Genomic DNA, 15,417 nt, shown 5'->3' on the forward strand with positions numbered 1-15,417 from the left:
GACCCAGGTGGGGTGTAGGGACATTTAATCAGTAACCTTCCTGGTGTACTAGTAAGGTACATGTGCATTGCGCCTAGGGGCTTATAGAGATAATTAAAGTATGAATAAATATGAACATATACCGCATTATAACATGTAACACACGTAAATTTGGAGTAGGTCATAGGATGCATAACGTAGATGTAGATTTAATTATCAGAGTTCACGCCATTTAAAATAAAACTACAGCTGCAAAGTATTCGAAGACTGCATGGTATACTACTAACCGAAACTCATGTGAAACATAACCGACCCATTTGTCTTTAGGTATTTGAGTAGCTAGTATTTGATCTTCAAAAAAACAAATGTAATTTATGAAAGTGTTACCATAGTCTTGAACAAGTAAATCATAAAGTACAAGTGAATGACAATCCTCTTAGAAGAAAAATAACTTGGGGAATTAAAGTATAGAAAAGTCTAAAACAAAACAAAAGTTCATTGATGTGAGGTTTGTGCATATTGTGTATTGTAAAAAAAGGAATGATAATTCATTTACAAGAAAAAAGTTTGGATAATTATAGTATAGATGTGATAATATGTATGTAAGAATTGATAATATGCTCACCGTATAAATCATATATTTCTGAAAGCCCGTTATATGAATTTGTAGATAGCACTGAGTAGACAGTTTACAGTTTTTTTACATTTTATTATAGAGAGGCAGTTTGCACATTTTTACATTTTGATGCATCAGTAGGCAGTGTTTAACTCCTGATGATGATGGTACTAATGTGGGCTCGGCACGTGAGTTGGTAGCTCAAGGGGAAATTGCTAGTACAAAACATGACATCCCCTTTTATTGGTACTCTTTTTAATGGAAAAAATCGCTAAGACATCTCTTTGTTTAACTCATACTCAATTATACAAGCAATTATATTGGCTGTGTGCATCCCCTTTTCAAAAAAAAACAAGCAATTGTATGGCATCTCGTTTGTGGAGCAACCTTAGTTTGTACACAAAGTGATTCATAGCAGTAGTACTCATCCAAATAATGGTTGCAGGTTATCTCAAATATTTCTTTAAATATATGTATACCTCTCTGACACTATCATAGATGTATGTCTTATACTCTGGTTTTTACCTAGTTATACCACCGATCTTCAATTTACAACACATAACACAACATCTTGACTGTTCCGCAAAAAAGTTACAAATCTCAAAGCTGCGGCAACGGGGGCACAGATCCGGCACTAGAAAGTTATCCCCATGCACTCCGGTGACCCCCAGTGCCCCCTGCCCCATGTTGCCTTGTAAACTCCACCCGCTTTTTGCACAGGGTACAATAGCTGGCTTGGCACGCCCCGCAGAAGATATATTCAGCATTATCCTGCACACATAGGAGAGGCAAGCTAGTGCTCGTTAAATTGGCCACAATCCTCGTGGTAACGAACCATCATGCTACTACATTCATGCCATGTTGCAGATTCAATGATAACATAGCTTCTTGTACCTCGAAAATTTTCTGGCGGCATTTCGGGCATTTTACGGTACTACCTACCGGTTGCCTCTGAACCCTATGATTCCCGGTTTCTAACTTCTCCAGTTGCTTCTGCAAATCCTTTGTATCCGATTCTTCTCTAGGCGCATACAACCCACATTTCCTGCATAAACCGATTTGTGCGCTAGTCTGTCAAATCGTACATGCATAAACATACCGAGCCTGAGATCTTGGATGTCTCCCCCTTTCTCCAGGTGAAAGGGACTCTTGATTGTTTAGGATGGCCTACCTGAAATGATCAGAAAAGCCTTCACCCATGGCCTTGCCACAACGGTAGCAAAATGACGTGCCACAGTTCACGCAATACATTAAGTTGCACCCTTCAGTTTTGCTAATGGTCATCCGACAATGTGGACATGCCCTAGCATCATTGTACAACGTCTTTATCATCAACATTTCCTGCACCATCTCCCTCACAGCTAACTTACCTGATGCCTGCAAACATTGAATTGAAGACTGAATTATTATGCTGCAACAGTCAATTATGTAACTCTGTAACAGCACATCAAATGTACTCCCTCTATAAACTAATATATCTAAACAGTCTTATATTAGTTTACAGAGGGGGTATATTTTATCTTTGAAGGTTTTACCAACTAACCACAATGTGGTTTTCTGCTGGTAACAGGTTATATACTAGGATGATTGTGTATTAATTGCTTAGTATAACAATAAATGCATGTTTAAGACGCTAGAGTCTCAGCATCCCCAACCAATGCAAAAATAGAAGAGATTTTAGTTGCATTTTTACCTGACGGCGCTGGAGCTTTTGTTCTAGAGTTAAACATTGTTTCCCTGGATGGCGTGGATCCTTGCAAAGTGAACAGAAGCTAAAGGAACATTTTGGACATTGTGCGTTTTTGTCCTCGTCTGCCAAGCAAGCAATCGAACACCTTGGACAGTAAGCCACGTCTGACATTGAACCCAATGCTTTCTCAAGAACAAGCCTATCCCAACGTTCAAATTCTTCTTCGCTATGAATATTCTTTAGCAGATATGGTGGAATAGAAGCGTTGCACTTGGTGTCGGGGCACACCAATCGGAACATAGTACCTTCCTTCACATGCAACCTGCATACACTAGTGCAGAACCGGGCTTTAGCGCCGGTTCGTAAGGGCCTTTAGTGCCGGTTCTGCAACCGGCACTAAAGAGTGGAGACTAAAGCCCCCCCCTTTAGTACCGGTTCATCACGAACCGGCGCTAAAGTGCCACCACGTGGCACGAGTCAGGCCCGGGTGCGTGCAGGACATTAGTACCAGTTGGTGTGTTTGGGTGTGTTTTGGTATTATTTTTTATTTTTCCTTTAATTTTGTGTTTTCAATTTAATTTAGTGATTATTTTAGTTGTTAAATCATTAGGTGAAAGTACCACAGATTAGTTTCGACTGAAACTAATCTGCGGTTTCTTTTATAAATGATATAATAACTCATCATCATCATCATATTAATATAAAAACTCTTGCATCATATCATCAACAACAGTAAATTAGCTAGCTAAAAATCATCATAGTCGTCATTATCACTGTTTAATCATCATAGTCATTACCGCTATCTAATCAGCACCAACACTAGCTTAAAGAAAAAACATTCACTTGTACCAGAAGCAAAGATATCATCGAGTTCAACATGGTCATCATATTATAAGCGTTCATAACACCACAAAAGCAAATCACCCTTTGAGATTAAGTTCAGGATGAAGAACACAGACATGAGAGGGCAAAAGTACTAAGAGCATGAAGTTGCTAAATCACTCCTGCTGCTCTCCATCTCTCAGGTAAAATAGCATAGAACATGTATAGCTCTCCTGATTCATCATACTGGAGCATGCAGATGAACCTGTCTCCTAATCGTGGGCTGCGCTTCTCATTGCTGCCCCCTAGTACTTCTCTGCTGGGATCGTTAACAATTTTGCTCCAATCTTTCACTATTAAGCATGCACCGCTTTTAGAAATCCTGAATGCACTCATGTGCAATGTAGGATATCTTGGCCGTAAGCTAACCATTGACATGTGACCTTTAGTCTCGATCCACTGAGGCACAACTGTCATCGGGAGTCCATGTTGAAGAACATCGTATAGTAATTAATATACTTAGCAATAAAAGTTTAGCAAAAAAATAATGTATGCAAAAGATGCACTGAGGACAAATAGTAAAAATCTTACCATCTTTCGTAAATAGATGTGACCGTAGTTCAATACGATCACTATTGGTCGCACGTTTTGAGTACTAACATTTCTAAGTGCAGGAAGAAAATTTGTCTTAACAGTATGAAGATCCTCAAGCCATGAAACATAATGACTTATCTCCTCGCAGTTTAGTTCAGCTTCGGGATAGTAGTAGGTCCTGTCTACCAAGCGTCGGACATGTTTGCTTGAATGGAAATAAGCTGTCAATAGAAATTAGTTGTCAACTATTTTTGAATAAACAATATCAAAGACATAAATATGGTTGAGAAACTCACATAATGGTAGAACTGGAGGCGTCTACACATCGACCCAGATGTCTCTATTACCTTCAATATCATCTTCCGGACGAATATCAAAGGTGATAACCATATCAGGCTCAAATGCATAAGCCTTGCATAGTGCTTGCCAAGTTTTGCATTCAAAATAGGTGTACGTGTCTGCATTGTATAATTTGACGTTGAAAGTATAACCATGCTCGGTCTTCAGGTAAACTCCCTTTACCTCCATAGTTTCCATAGCACTGAAACCTATCTTATCCAAGACAAAAATTCTTGCATGGCAGGGGATGCGCTAGTAGAATAGTGAAAATTTAAAATTATAAGTTGAAGTAAATGAAGCATATATAAGTCATGCTTAATTACGAAAAAAGACTTGTCGTTGTGACTTACTGTATCCACTTCGAAGGTCTCATCCAGCTTGATGTTGAAGCGCCTATCATCAACAAGGAAATTTCTGTCGCACAGGCCGCGCTGGTCTTCACAGTATTCGCACTTAATGAAATCTTTTTCGTCGTCAGACGACATTTCCTATGTTCATATAGGTGAAACATTAAACACTTACTAGTTCTATTAATTCAACTAATTCAACTACTTCTATTGGTTCAACTAGTTCTATTAATTCAACTAAGCATTTAATAAAAATAAACTTGTTCTATTAATTTTCTTACTAAAATAAAATAGCTAGTTCTATATAGTAATATTTTAATTAGATCATCAAATCTCAGATATCTAAATTTTCTTACTAAAAATAAACTAGTTCTATTAATTTTCTTACTAAAATATATAAAGTAGCTATATATAGTAATATTTTAATTAGATCATCAAATCTCATATACCTAAATTTTCTTACTAAAAATAAACTAGTTCTACTAATTCAACTAGTTCAACTAAGCATTTACTAAAAATAAACTAGTTATATTAATTCAACTAGTTCAAATAATCTCATATACCTAAATTTTCTTACTAAAAATAAACTTGTTCTATTAATTTTCATACTAAAAATAAACTAGTTATATTAATTCAACTAGTTCAAATCTCATATATATACCTAATTAATATCTAGCTAATTCATCTAAAATTGACATTAATATTTAACTTCTTTTCCATATAATTCATCTAACATTAACATTCTAACATTCTTATCTACGTAATTTATCTAACATTAATCTAAACAACAGAAAACAGAAAATAAGTAAAAACAATATGTGTGTGTGTGTCTGTGTCTGTGTGTGTGTGTGTGTGTATGTGTGTGTGTGTACGAGCGGCGGGCGGCGCCGCGAGACGGCGATGCGACGGGGACGGCGCGACGACGAGCGGCGGGCCGGGGGCGACGGCGCGATCGAGACGGCGACGTAGTACGGGGCGGCGGCGGTGGGGGCGACGGCGGTGACGGCGACGACGGGCGGCGGGGGCGACGGCGGTGACGGCGACGACGGGCGGCGAGGGCGGCGGGGCCTGCGAGGGCGGCGCGCGATGGGCGACGGGCGCGGCGGCGGCGATGTCGCGCGAAGTAGTTGGAGAAGAAGTGGTGGTCGATGAAACTGAATTTTTCGTAAGTGCCATATATATAGGAGGGGCCTTTAGTACCGGTTGGAGCCACCAACCGGTACTAAAGGCCAATTTTCGCCAGGCCAAGGGGCGGGAAGCTGCCCCTTTAGTACCGGTTCGTGGCTCCAACCGGTACTAAAGGCCCACTCATTAGTACCGGTTGGAGCCACCAACCGGTACTAATGGTTGTGCGCTGCCACCGGCGGTACACAATGTTTAGTCCCACCTCGCCGAGCGAAGGGCAGTCGCACTGGTTTATAAACCCAGCCGCGGCTGATTCTTCGAACTTCTCTATATAGCAGGCTTTTGTGCCTAACTTCGGCGCGCTGCCATGTGAGCCTGCTGGCCCTTCTGGGCCTGTATTTGCAAACCCTAGGTCTGGCAGGCCCACTGGGCAGTGCCCCAACAATTTTTTATATAATTTTCTTCTATTTATTTCTGAGTAGTTTTTTTTGCTGTATTTAGTTTCTTTGTGAATATAAAAAAAATTATATAGTTTTTTTCTTTTCTGCATTAATTATTTTCTACTATTTATTTTTGAGTAATTTTTTATATAGTTTTTGTCTTTTTTGTTTTATTTATTTTCTGTTTATTATGATGCATACTGAACACAAAAATAGGCTGGAGTTCAAATAAGTTTAAAAAACATTGAAGTACCCGTGTAACAGATGAGTTCTCGTCCGAAACCCTAATGATTCCATGCCAAGTTCCAACATTTTCAGAGTTCATTTTGTAGTGATTTTCAATTTCACCGTCATTTAGCTCTCTAAACAAATCGGTAAATGACTGAAAAACAGCAAATGATGTCAGAACGTGTTGGAAATTGATGACGTCATTTTGAATGATGCATACTGAAGGCAAAAATAGGCTGGAGTTCAAATAAGTTTAAAAACATTGAAGTGCCCGTGTAACAAATGAGTTCTCGTCCGAAACCCTGATACTCCGAAAGAGATTGTCCAGTTTGTACACGAGGTGCGTCCAGTTTTCGCCGTGACCCTCTCTACTCTTTTACACATGCTATGCGGGTGAAATGATGATACCATGCCAAGTTCCAACATTTTCAGAATTCATTTTGTAGTGATTTTCAATTATACCGTCATTTAGCTCTTTAAACAAATCGGTAAATGACTGAAAAACAACAAATGATGTCAGAACGTGTTGAAAATTGATGACGTCGCTTTGAATGATGCATACTGAACGCAAAAATAGGTTGGAGTTCAAATAAGTTTAAAAAACATTGAAGTGCCCGTGTAACAGATGAGTTCTCGTCCGAAACCCTGATACTCCGATAGAGATTGTCCAGTTTGTACACGAGGTGCGTCCAGTTTTCGCCGTGACCCTCTCTACTCTTTTGCACATGCTATGCGGGTGAAATGATGATACCATGCCAAGTTCCAACATTTTCAGAGTTCATTTTGTAGTGATTTTCAATTTCACCGTCATTTAGCTCTTTAAACAAATCGGTAAATGACTGAAAAACAGCAAATGATGTCAGAACGTGTTGGAAATTTAAATAGGCTGGAGTTCAAATAAGTTTAAAAAACATTGAAGTGCCCGTGTAACAGACGAGTTCTCGTCCGAAACCCTGATACTCCGAAAGAGATTGTCCAGTTTGTACACGAGGTGCGTCCAGTTTTCGCCGTGACCCTCTCTACTCTTTTGCACATGCTATGCGGGTGAAATGATGATACCATGCCAAGTTCCAACATTTTCAGAGTTCATTTTGTAGTGATTTTCAATTTCACCATCATTTAGCTTTCTAAACGAATCGGTAAATGACTGTAAAACAGCAAATGATGTCAGAACGTGTTGGAAATTGATGACGTCGCTTTGAATGATGCCTACTGAACGCAAAAATAGGCTGGACTTCAAATAGGTTTAAAAAACATTGAAGTGCCCGTGTAACAGATGAGTTCTCGTCTGAAACCCTGATACTCCGAAAGAGATTGTCCAGTTTGTACACGAGGTGCGTCCAGTTTTCACCGTGACCCTCTCTACTCTTTTGCACATGCTATGCGGGTGAAATGATGATACCATGCCAAGTTCCAACATTTTCAGAGTTCATTTTGTAGTGATTTTCAATTTCACCGTCATTTAGCTCTCTAAACAAATTGGTAAATGACTGAAAAACAGCAAATGAAGTCAGAACGTGTTGGAAATTGATGACGTCGCTTTGAATGATGCATACTGAATGCAAAAATAGGCTGTAATTCAAATAAGTTTAAAAAATATTGAAGTGCCCGTGTAACAGATGAGTTCTCGTCCGAAACCCTGATACTCCGAAATAGATTGTCCAGTTTTCGCCGTGACCCTCTCTACTCTTTTGCACATGCTATGCGGGTGAAATGATGATACCATGCCAAGTTCCAACATTTTCAGAGTTTATTTTGTAGTGATTTTCAATTTCACCGTCATTTGGCTCTCTAAACAAATCGGTAAATGACTGAAAAACAGCAAATGATGTCAGAACGTGTTGGAAATTGATGACGTCGCGTTGAATGATGCATACTGAACGCAAAAATAGGCTGGAGTTCAAATAAGTTTAAAAACATTGAAGTGCCCGTGTAACAGATGAGTTCTCGTCCGAAACCCTGATACTCCGATAGAGATTGTCCAGTTTGTACACGAGGTGCGTCCAGTTTTCGCCGTGACCCTCTCTACTCTTTTGCACATGCTATGCGGGTGAAATGATGATACCATGCCAAGTTCCAACATTTTCAGAGTTCATTCTGTACTGATTTTCAATTTCACCGTCATTTAGCTCTCTAAACAAATCGGTAAATGACTGAAAAACATCAAATGATGTCAGAACGTGTTGGAAATTGCTGACGTCGCTTTGAATGATGCATACTGAACGCAAAAATAGGCTGGAGTTCAAATAAGTTTTAAAAACATTGAAGTGCCCGTGTAACAGATGAATTCTCGTCCGAAACCCTGATACTCCGAAAGAGATTGTCCAGTTTGTACACGAGGTGCGTCCAGTTTTCGTCGTGACCCTCTCTACTCTTTTGCACATGCTATGCGGGTGAAATGATGATACCATGCCAAGTTCCAACATTTTCAGAGTTCATTTTGTAGTGATTTTCAATTTCACCGTCATTTAGCTCTCTAAACAAATCGGTAAATGACTGAAAAACAGCAAATGAAGTCAGAACGTGTTGGAAATTGATGACGTTGCTTTGAATGATGCATACTGAACGCAAAAATAGGCTGCAATTCAAATAAGTTTAAAAAACATTGAAGTGCCCGTGTAACAGATGAGTTCTCGTCCGAAACCCTGATACTCCGAAAGAGATTGTCCAGTTTGTACACGAGGTGCGTCCAGTTTTCGCCGTGACCCTCTCTACTCTTTTGCACATGCTATGCGGGTGAAATGATGATACCATGCCAAGTTCCAACATTTTCAGAGTTCATTTTGTAGTGATTTTCAATTTCACCGTCATTTAGCTCTCTAAACAAATCGGTAAATGACTGAAAAACAGCAAATGATGTCAGAACGTGTTGGAAATTGATGACGTCGCGTTGAATGATGCATACTGAACGCAAAAATAGGCTGGAGTTCAAATAAGTTTAAAAACATTGAAGTGCCCGTGTAACAGATGAGTTCTCGTCCGAAACCCTGATACTCCGATAGAGATTGTCCAGTTTGTACACGAGGTGCGTCCAGTTTTCGCCGTGACCCTCTCTACTCTTTTGCACATGCTATGCGGGTGAAATGATGATACCATGCCAAGTTCCAACATATTCAGAGTTCATTTTGTAGTGATTTTCAATTTCACCGTCATTTAGCTCTCTAAACAAATCGGTAAATGACTGAAAAACAGCAAATGATGTCAGAACGTGTTGGAAATTGATGACGTCGCTTTGAATGATGCATACTGAACGCAAAAATAGGCTGGAGTTCAAATAAGTTTTAAAAACATTGAAGTGCCCGTGTAATAGATGAGTTCTCGTCCGAAACCCTGATACTCCGAAAGAGATTGTCCAGTTTGTACACGAGGTGCGTCCAGTTTTCGCCGTGACCCTCTCTACTCTTTTGCACATGCTATGCGGGTGAAATGATGATACCATGCCAAGTTCCAACATTTTCAGAGTTCATTTTGTAGTGATTTTCAATTTCACCGTCATTTAGCTCTCTAAACAAATCGGTAAATGACTGAAAACAGCAAATGATGTCAGAACGTGTTGGAAATTGATGACGTCGCTTTGAATGATGCATACTGAACGCAAAAAATAGGCTGGAGTTCAAATAAGTTTAAAAAACATTGAAGCGCCCGTGTAACAGATGAGTTCTCGTCTGAAACCCTGATACTCCGATAGAGATTGTCCAGTTTGTACACGAGGTGCGTCCAGTTTTCGCCGTGACCCTCTCTACTCTTTTGCACATGCTATGCGGGTGAAATGATGATACCATGCCAAGTTCCAACATTTTCAGAGTTCATTTTGTAGTGATTTTCAATTTCACCGTCATTTAGCTCTTTAAACAAATCGGTAAATGACTGAAAAACAGCAAATGATGTCAGAACGTGTTGGAAATTGATGACGTCGCTTTGAATGATGCATACAGAACGCGAAAATAGGCTGGAGTTCAAATAAATTTAAAATAACATTGAAGTGCCCGTGTAACAGATGAGTTCTCGTCCGAAACCCTGATACTCCGTAAGAGATTGTCTAGTTTGTACACGAGGTGCGTCCAGTTTTCGTCGTGACCCTCTGTACACTTTTGCACATGCTATGCGGGTGAAATGATGATACCATGCCAAGTTCCAACATTTTCAGAGTTCATTTTGTAGTGATTTTCAATTTCACCGTTATTTAGCTCTCTAAACAAATCGGTAAATGACTGAAACAGCAAATGATGTCAGAACGTGTTGGAAATTGATAACATCGCTTTGAATGATGCATATTGAACGCAAAAATAGGCTGGAGTTCAAATAAGTTTAAAAAACATTGATGTGCCTGTGTAACAGATGAGTTCTCGTCCGAAACCCTGATACTCCGAAAGAGATTGTCCAGTTTGTATACGAGGTGCGTCCAGTTTTCGCCGTTACCTTCTCTACTCTTTTGCACATGCTATGTGGGTGAAATGATGATACCATGCCAAGTTCCAACATTTTCAGAGTTCATTTTGTAGTGATTTTCAATTTCACCATCATTTAGCTCTCTAAACAAATCGGTAAATGACTGAAAAACAGCAAATGATGTCAGAACGTGTTGGAAATTGATGACGTCGCTTTGAATGATGCATATTGAACGCAAAAATAGGCTGGAGTTCAAATAAGTTTAAAAAACATTGAAGTGCCCGTGTAACAGATGAGTTCTCGTCCGAAACCCTGATACTCCGAAAGAGATTGTCCAGTTTGTACACGAGGTGCGTCCAGTTTTCGCCGTGACCCTCTCTACTCTTTTGCACATGCTATGCGGGTGAAATGATGATACCATGCCAAGTTCCAACATTTTCAGAGTTCATTTTGTAATGATTTTCAATTTCACCGTCATTTAGCTCTTTAAACAAATCGGTAAATGACTGAAAAACAGCAAATGATGTCAGAACGTGTTGGAAATTGATGACGTCGCTTTGAATGATGCATACTGAACGCAAAAATAGGCTGGAGTTCAAATAAGTTTAAAAAACATTGAAGTGCCCGTGTAACAGATGAGTTCTCGTCCGAAACCCTGATACTCCGAAAGAGATTGTCCAGTTTGTACACGAGGTGCGTCCAGTTTTCGCCGTGACCCTCTCTACTCTTTTGCACATGCTATGCGGGTGAAATGATGATACCATGCCAAGTTCCAACATTTTCAGAGTTCATTTTGTAGTGATTTTCAATTTCACCATCATTTAGCTCTCTAAACGAATCGGTAAATGACTGAAAAACAGCAAATGATGTCAGAACGTGTTGGAAATTGATGACGTCGCTTTGAATGATGCATACTGAACGCAAAAATAGGCTGGAGTTCAAGTAAGTTTAAAAAACATTGAAGTGCCCGTGTAACAGATGAGTTCTCGTCTGAAACCCTGATACTCCGAAAGAGATTGTCCAGTTTGTACACGAGGTGCGTCCAGTTTTCACCGTGACCCTCTCTACTCTTTTGCACATGCTATGCGGGTGAAATGATGATACCATGTCAAGTTCCAACATTTTCAGAGTTCATTTTGTAGTGATTTTCAATTTCACCGTCATTTAGCTCTCTAAACAAATGGGTAAATGACTGAAAAACAGCAAATAATGTCAGAACGTGTTGGAAATTGATGACGTCGCTTTGAATGATGCATACTGAACGCAAAAATAGGCTGGAGTTCAAATAAGTTTAAAAAACATTGAAGTGCCCGTGTAACAGATGAGTTCTTGTCCGAAACCCTGATACTCCGAATGAGATTGTCCAGTTTGTACACGAGGTGCATCCAGTTTTCGCCGTGACCCTCTCTACTGTTTTGCACATGTTATGCGGGTGAAATGATGATACCATGCCAAGTTCCAACATTTTCAGAGTTCATTTTGTAGTGATTTTCAATTTCACCGTCATTTAGCCCCTAAACAAATCGGTAAATGACTGAAAAACAGCAAATGATGTCAGAACGTGTTGGAAATTAATGACGTCGCTTTGAATGATGCATACTGAATGCAAAAATAGGCTGGAGTTGAAATAAGTTTAAAAAACATTGAAGTGCCCGTGTAACAGATGAGTTCTCGTCCGAAACTCTGATACTCCGAAAGAGATTGTCCAGTTTGTACACGAGGTGCGTCCAGTTTGTACACGAGATGATTATCATAAAAAATACATTGATTATCAATGATCTTTTTATGTACAATTTGAATTGTCAATATGAGTACTCAACGGTTTAGAAACCGGTGAAGACTCATATTGCGACCACAAATTATACACATAGAGTTCAATGAAGACCAAGTGCTTGTGATAGTTTGAGAAGTAACATATTTAAGGTGGTAAAAATCTTGCTAAGGGAGCGAGGTGGGACTAAAAACAACCTGCCACAACCTCTTTACTACCGGTTCGTGCCACGAACTGGTACTAAAGGTGCTGGCCGGGCCCCATTCTTTTTAGTACCGGTTCGTGGCATGAACCGGTACTAAATGAAGTGCCGGTGTAACAGATGAGTTTTCGTCCGAAACCGGCCCTGATATTTCGAAAGAGATTGTCTAGTTTGTACACGAAGTGCATCCAGTTTTTGCCGTATTGTCCAGTTTGTACACGGAGTGCATCCAGTTTTTGCCGTAACACAAGAAGTGCGGAGTTGTAATAAGTTATTAAAAATAAAAAAGAGGCGCAATGCTCATTAATTAGCTTCAAGCCTTTCGGAATAGTGTAGACTGCACTGCACATAGCTCCATGCAGTCTACCCTATTCCTCAAGGCTTGAAGCTAAGCAATGTGAAGGTGAGCATTGCGCCTCTTCTTCATCGTCTCTGCACTCAGGGCTTTTAAACCGCTCCTAGTGCCTCTCTCTTCGCGAGGTGGGACTAAAAAACAGCTTAGTAAGAAACTCTAGTACCGGTTCATGCCACGAACCGGTACTAAAGGTGCTCGTGGGGCAACAGCCTCATTAGTACCGGTTCGTGGCACGAACCGGTACTAAAGATCTCCTCCCGCCTAGCCGTTTGAACCGGCACTAATGGACACATTAGTGCCGGCTCAAATGCAAACCGGCACTAATGTATCTCATATTTGACCCTTTTTCTACTAGTGATAAGGTCTCCATGCACTTGACACAGAACAAGTGCTGGCATGGCAGCTGTGAAGTTTGAACCTAATTGTTTGAAAGCTCAAGTTAGTTCATCGGGGAACGAACTTCTATTGACACAAATCAGTTACCTATAAAAGAAGCTTTAATTGAAAGGAAAAACAGGCCCACCGATTCTTATTGTTTATCATGAACCATGGAAAAATCAGCCAGTCATCTGTTGGTATGAATGCTCAATAGAGATGAATTCAAAAGGGTAAAGGCTTACCATTGCTCTCATTAAGGCATATCATGCACATATGAAGATCTTCAAGAAAAGCTTTACGACGCTTATAACTACTGTAACCGAGCATCGAAGGGATTACATAATCCAGTGGGAGACTTCTTGAGATAGCACGATTGTCTGATTTGGGTGTTGGACTGTCTGGACCTAATATTATTTTGGCATCAATCCAGAGGTGTGACAAAGACGAATTGCCGATCCACTCAACCCACTGATATACCACTTCCTGCCCCGGGAGCTCTGCCCATATGGCATCGAGCATCTCACAGATCTGAGAAACTTGAGACCCATCCATCCATTTGGCAGTGATTGTAAAATATGGGGGCTCTTTGCTAGGATACCACTGAGGAAGTAAGCATGTCAATACCAAAGGAGGCAAGTAGTCAAGGTTGAAAGTGCAAGAGAATTCCTCTGGTTCATCACCATCTTCTTCTGTACCATCATGAGGGCATCCTCCATCGGCAGAAAAAAACTTAGCGCATACTTGAGAGCCGTGATGCAAGTCGTAGCGTACGTACACCTAGAATTAAAATAAAATAAAACCATCAAAATCACATTTTTCAACATCCAAGAACAGATGAAACAAGACTACACTGAAACTTATGGCCAACACAAGAATTAAACCTGGAAGCAGTCGAGCCCTCCTTTTTTGCCAAATTCAACCAGGTCATCCCCATATATTGCTTCCAATGCCATTAGCTGCAATGGACAATGAGATCAAGTCAGCAAACATATGATTCATCCTGAAATAGTACAATGTTAATCTTTACCTCAAGAAAAAAAGTACAATGTCAATGTTGTAAATACTTAAGTTACCAGACTTGCAAAAAAAAGGACTCAATATGGCACCAGTATGAGGCCATAAGCTTAAGAAACTGACTAAAATTGCAACCATCGCCCAAAGGGGAAAGCCATGTACGTAAACCTTAGCATCACTAGGGTCAAGATCGATCACAAAATTGTTAGAAAAAAAACCAGTTTGATCAGAAATTAGAAGCGTACGGGACCTCGTCCTGCTGTCGCTCCTGGTTGACTCTTATCCCCTCTTCATCCTCCTCCACGGCGCGAAGGTGAATTCTCTCCGTAGCAGCGGCGTCCTCCAGTATGGATTCCGCCTCGGCCGCCGCCACCCACGGGGAGTCCAGGTTGAGCACGTCCCCGTCGCTCCCATCAGCGCGCGCCGAGGGCGAGGAGGAGGACGCTTCGGTGGAGAAGCCTGGGTTGGGGATGCGGTGGGATAGGATTGCCCGCGACGACGACGAGGAGGCACCGCCGGACGATGCTGCCATGGCGGGAGCTCGGAGTTGCCGTGGAGTCGGTCGGAGTGGGTAGTACCTCAAGAATCAAAGATCGTACCCCGAGTCTATCAGATCGGCCCGTACGTTCGCCGCGTACTGCAGTACAACTCTTGTATTTTTGCATGGTTTCCAAGTGATGGAAAAAAACTCAATGTGGCACCACGATCCGGATAAAACTCAATATGGCACCACCGCATGGTTTCCAAGTCCATCAACCTACTAGCCATTTGATCTGATCAGGTAGAGTTGAATTGGTGTTCAGAAAAGGTAGAGTTGAATTGAATTACCCCTCTTCATCTCCTTTTTCTACTATATATAAGTGATCTGGTGGTGGATAATTAGTATTGTGCTGCTATATCAACAAGAAACAAGAAAAAATATATTTTGCGGGTAACTCAAATAAATATACAAAACAAGAAACAAGTGTATGATGATTCACCGGAATAGAATCAAAGGCCATGATAAGCTCATAAGCAACTACTATCTGCTGGGTTGTACCTTCCCTACCTATGTGTTCCGGTGACACTTCCGCATGATTGAACTGTTGTTCTGTGGACTTATCAACGACATGGAAGCCAATGAGTTGT

The 15,417-nt window shown here is 40.6% G+C and overlaps 1 pseudogene; it reads right to left on the reverse strand.

The window, feature by feature from the left end:
- Positions 1–1,229: 1,229 nt before the first annotated feature.
- On the reverse strand, positions 1,230–14,893 carry LOC123056009 (E3 ubiquitin-protein ligase RNF14-like; annotated as a pseudogene).
- Between the last annotated feature and the right edge of the window lie 524 nt (positions 14,894–15,417).

The sequence above is a fragment of the Triticum aestivum genome, chromosome 2D, assembly GCF_018294505.1.
Source record: "Triticum aestivum cultivar Chinese Spring chromosome 2D, IWGSC CS RefSeq v2.1, whole genome shotgun sequence".
In the NCBI taxonomy this organism is placed as follows: Eukaryota; Viridiplantae; Streptophyta; class Magnoliopsida; order Poales; family Poaceae; genus Triticum; species Triticum aestivum.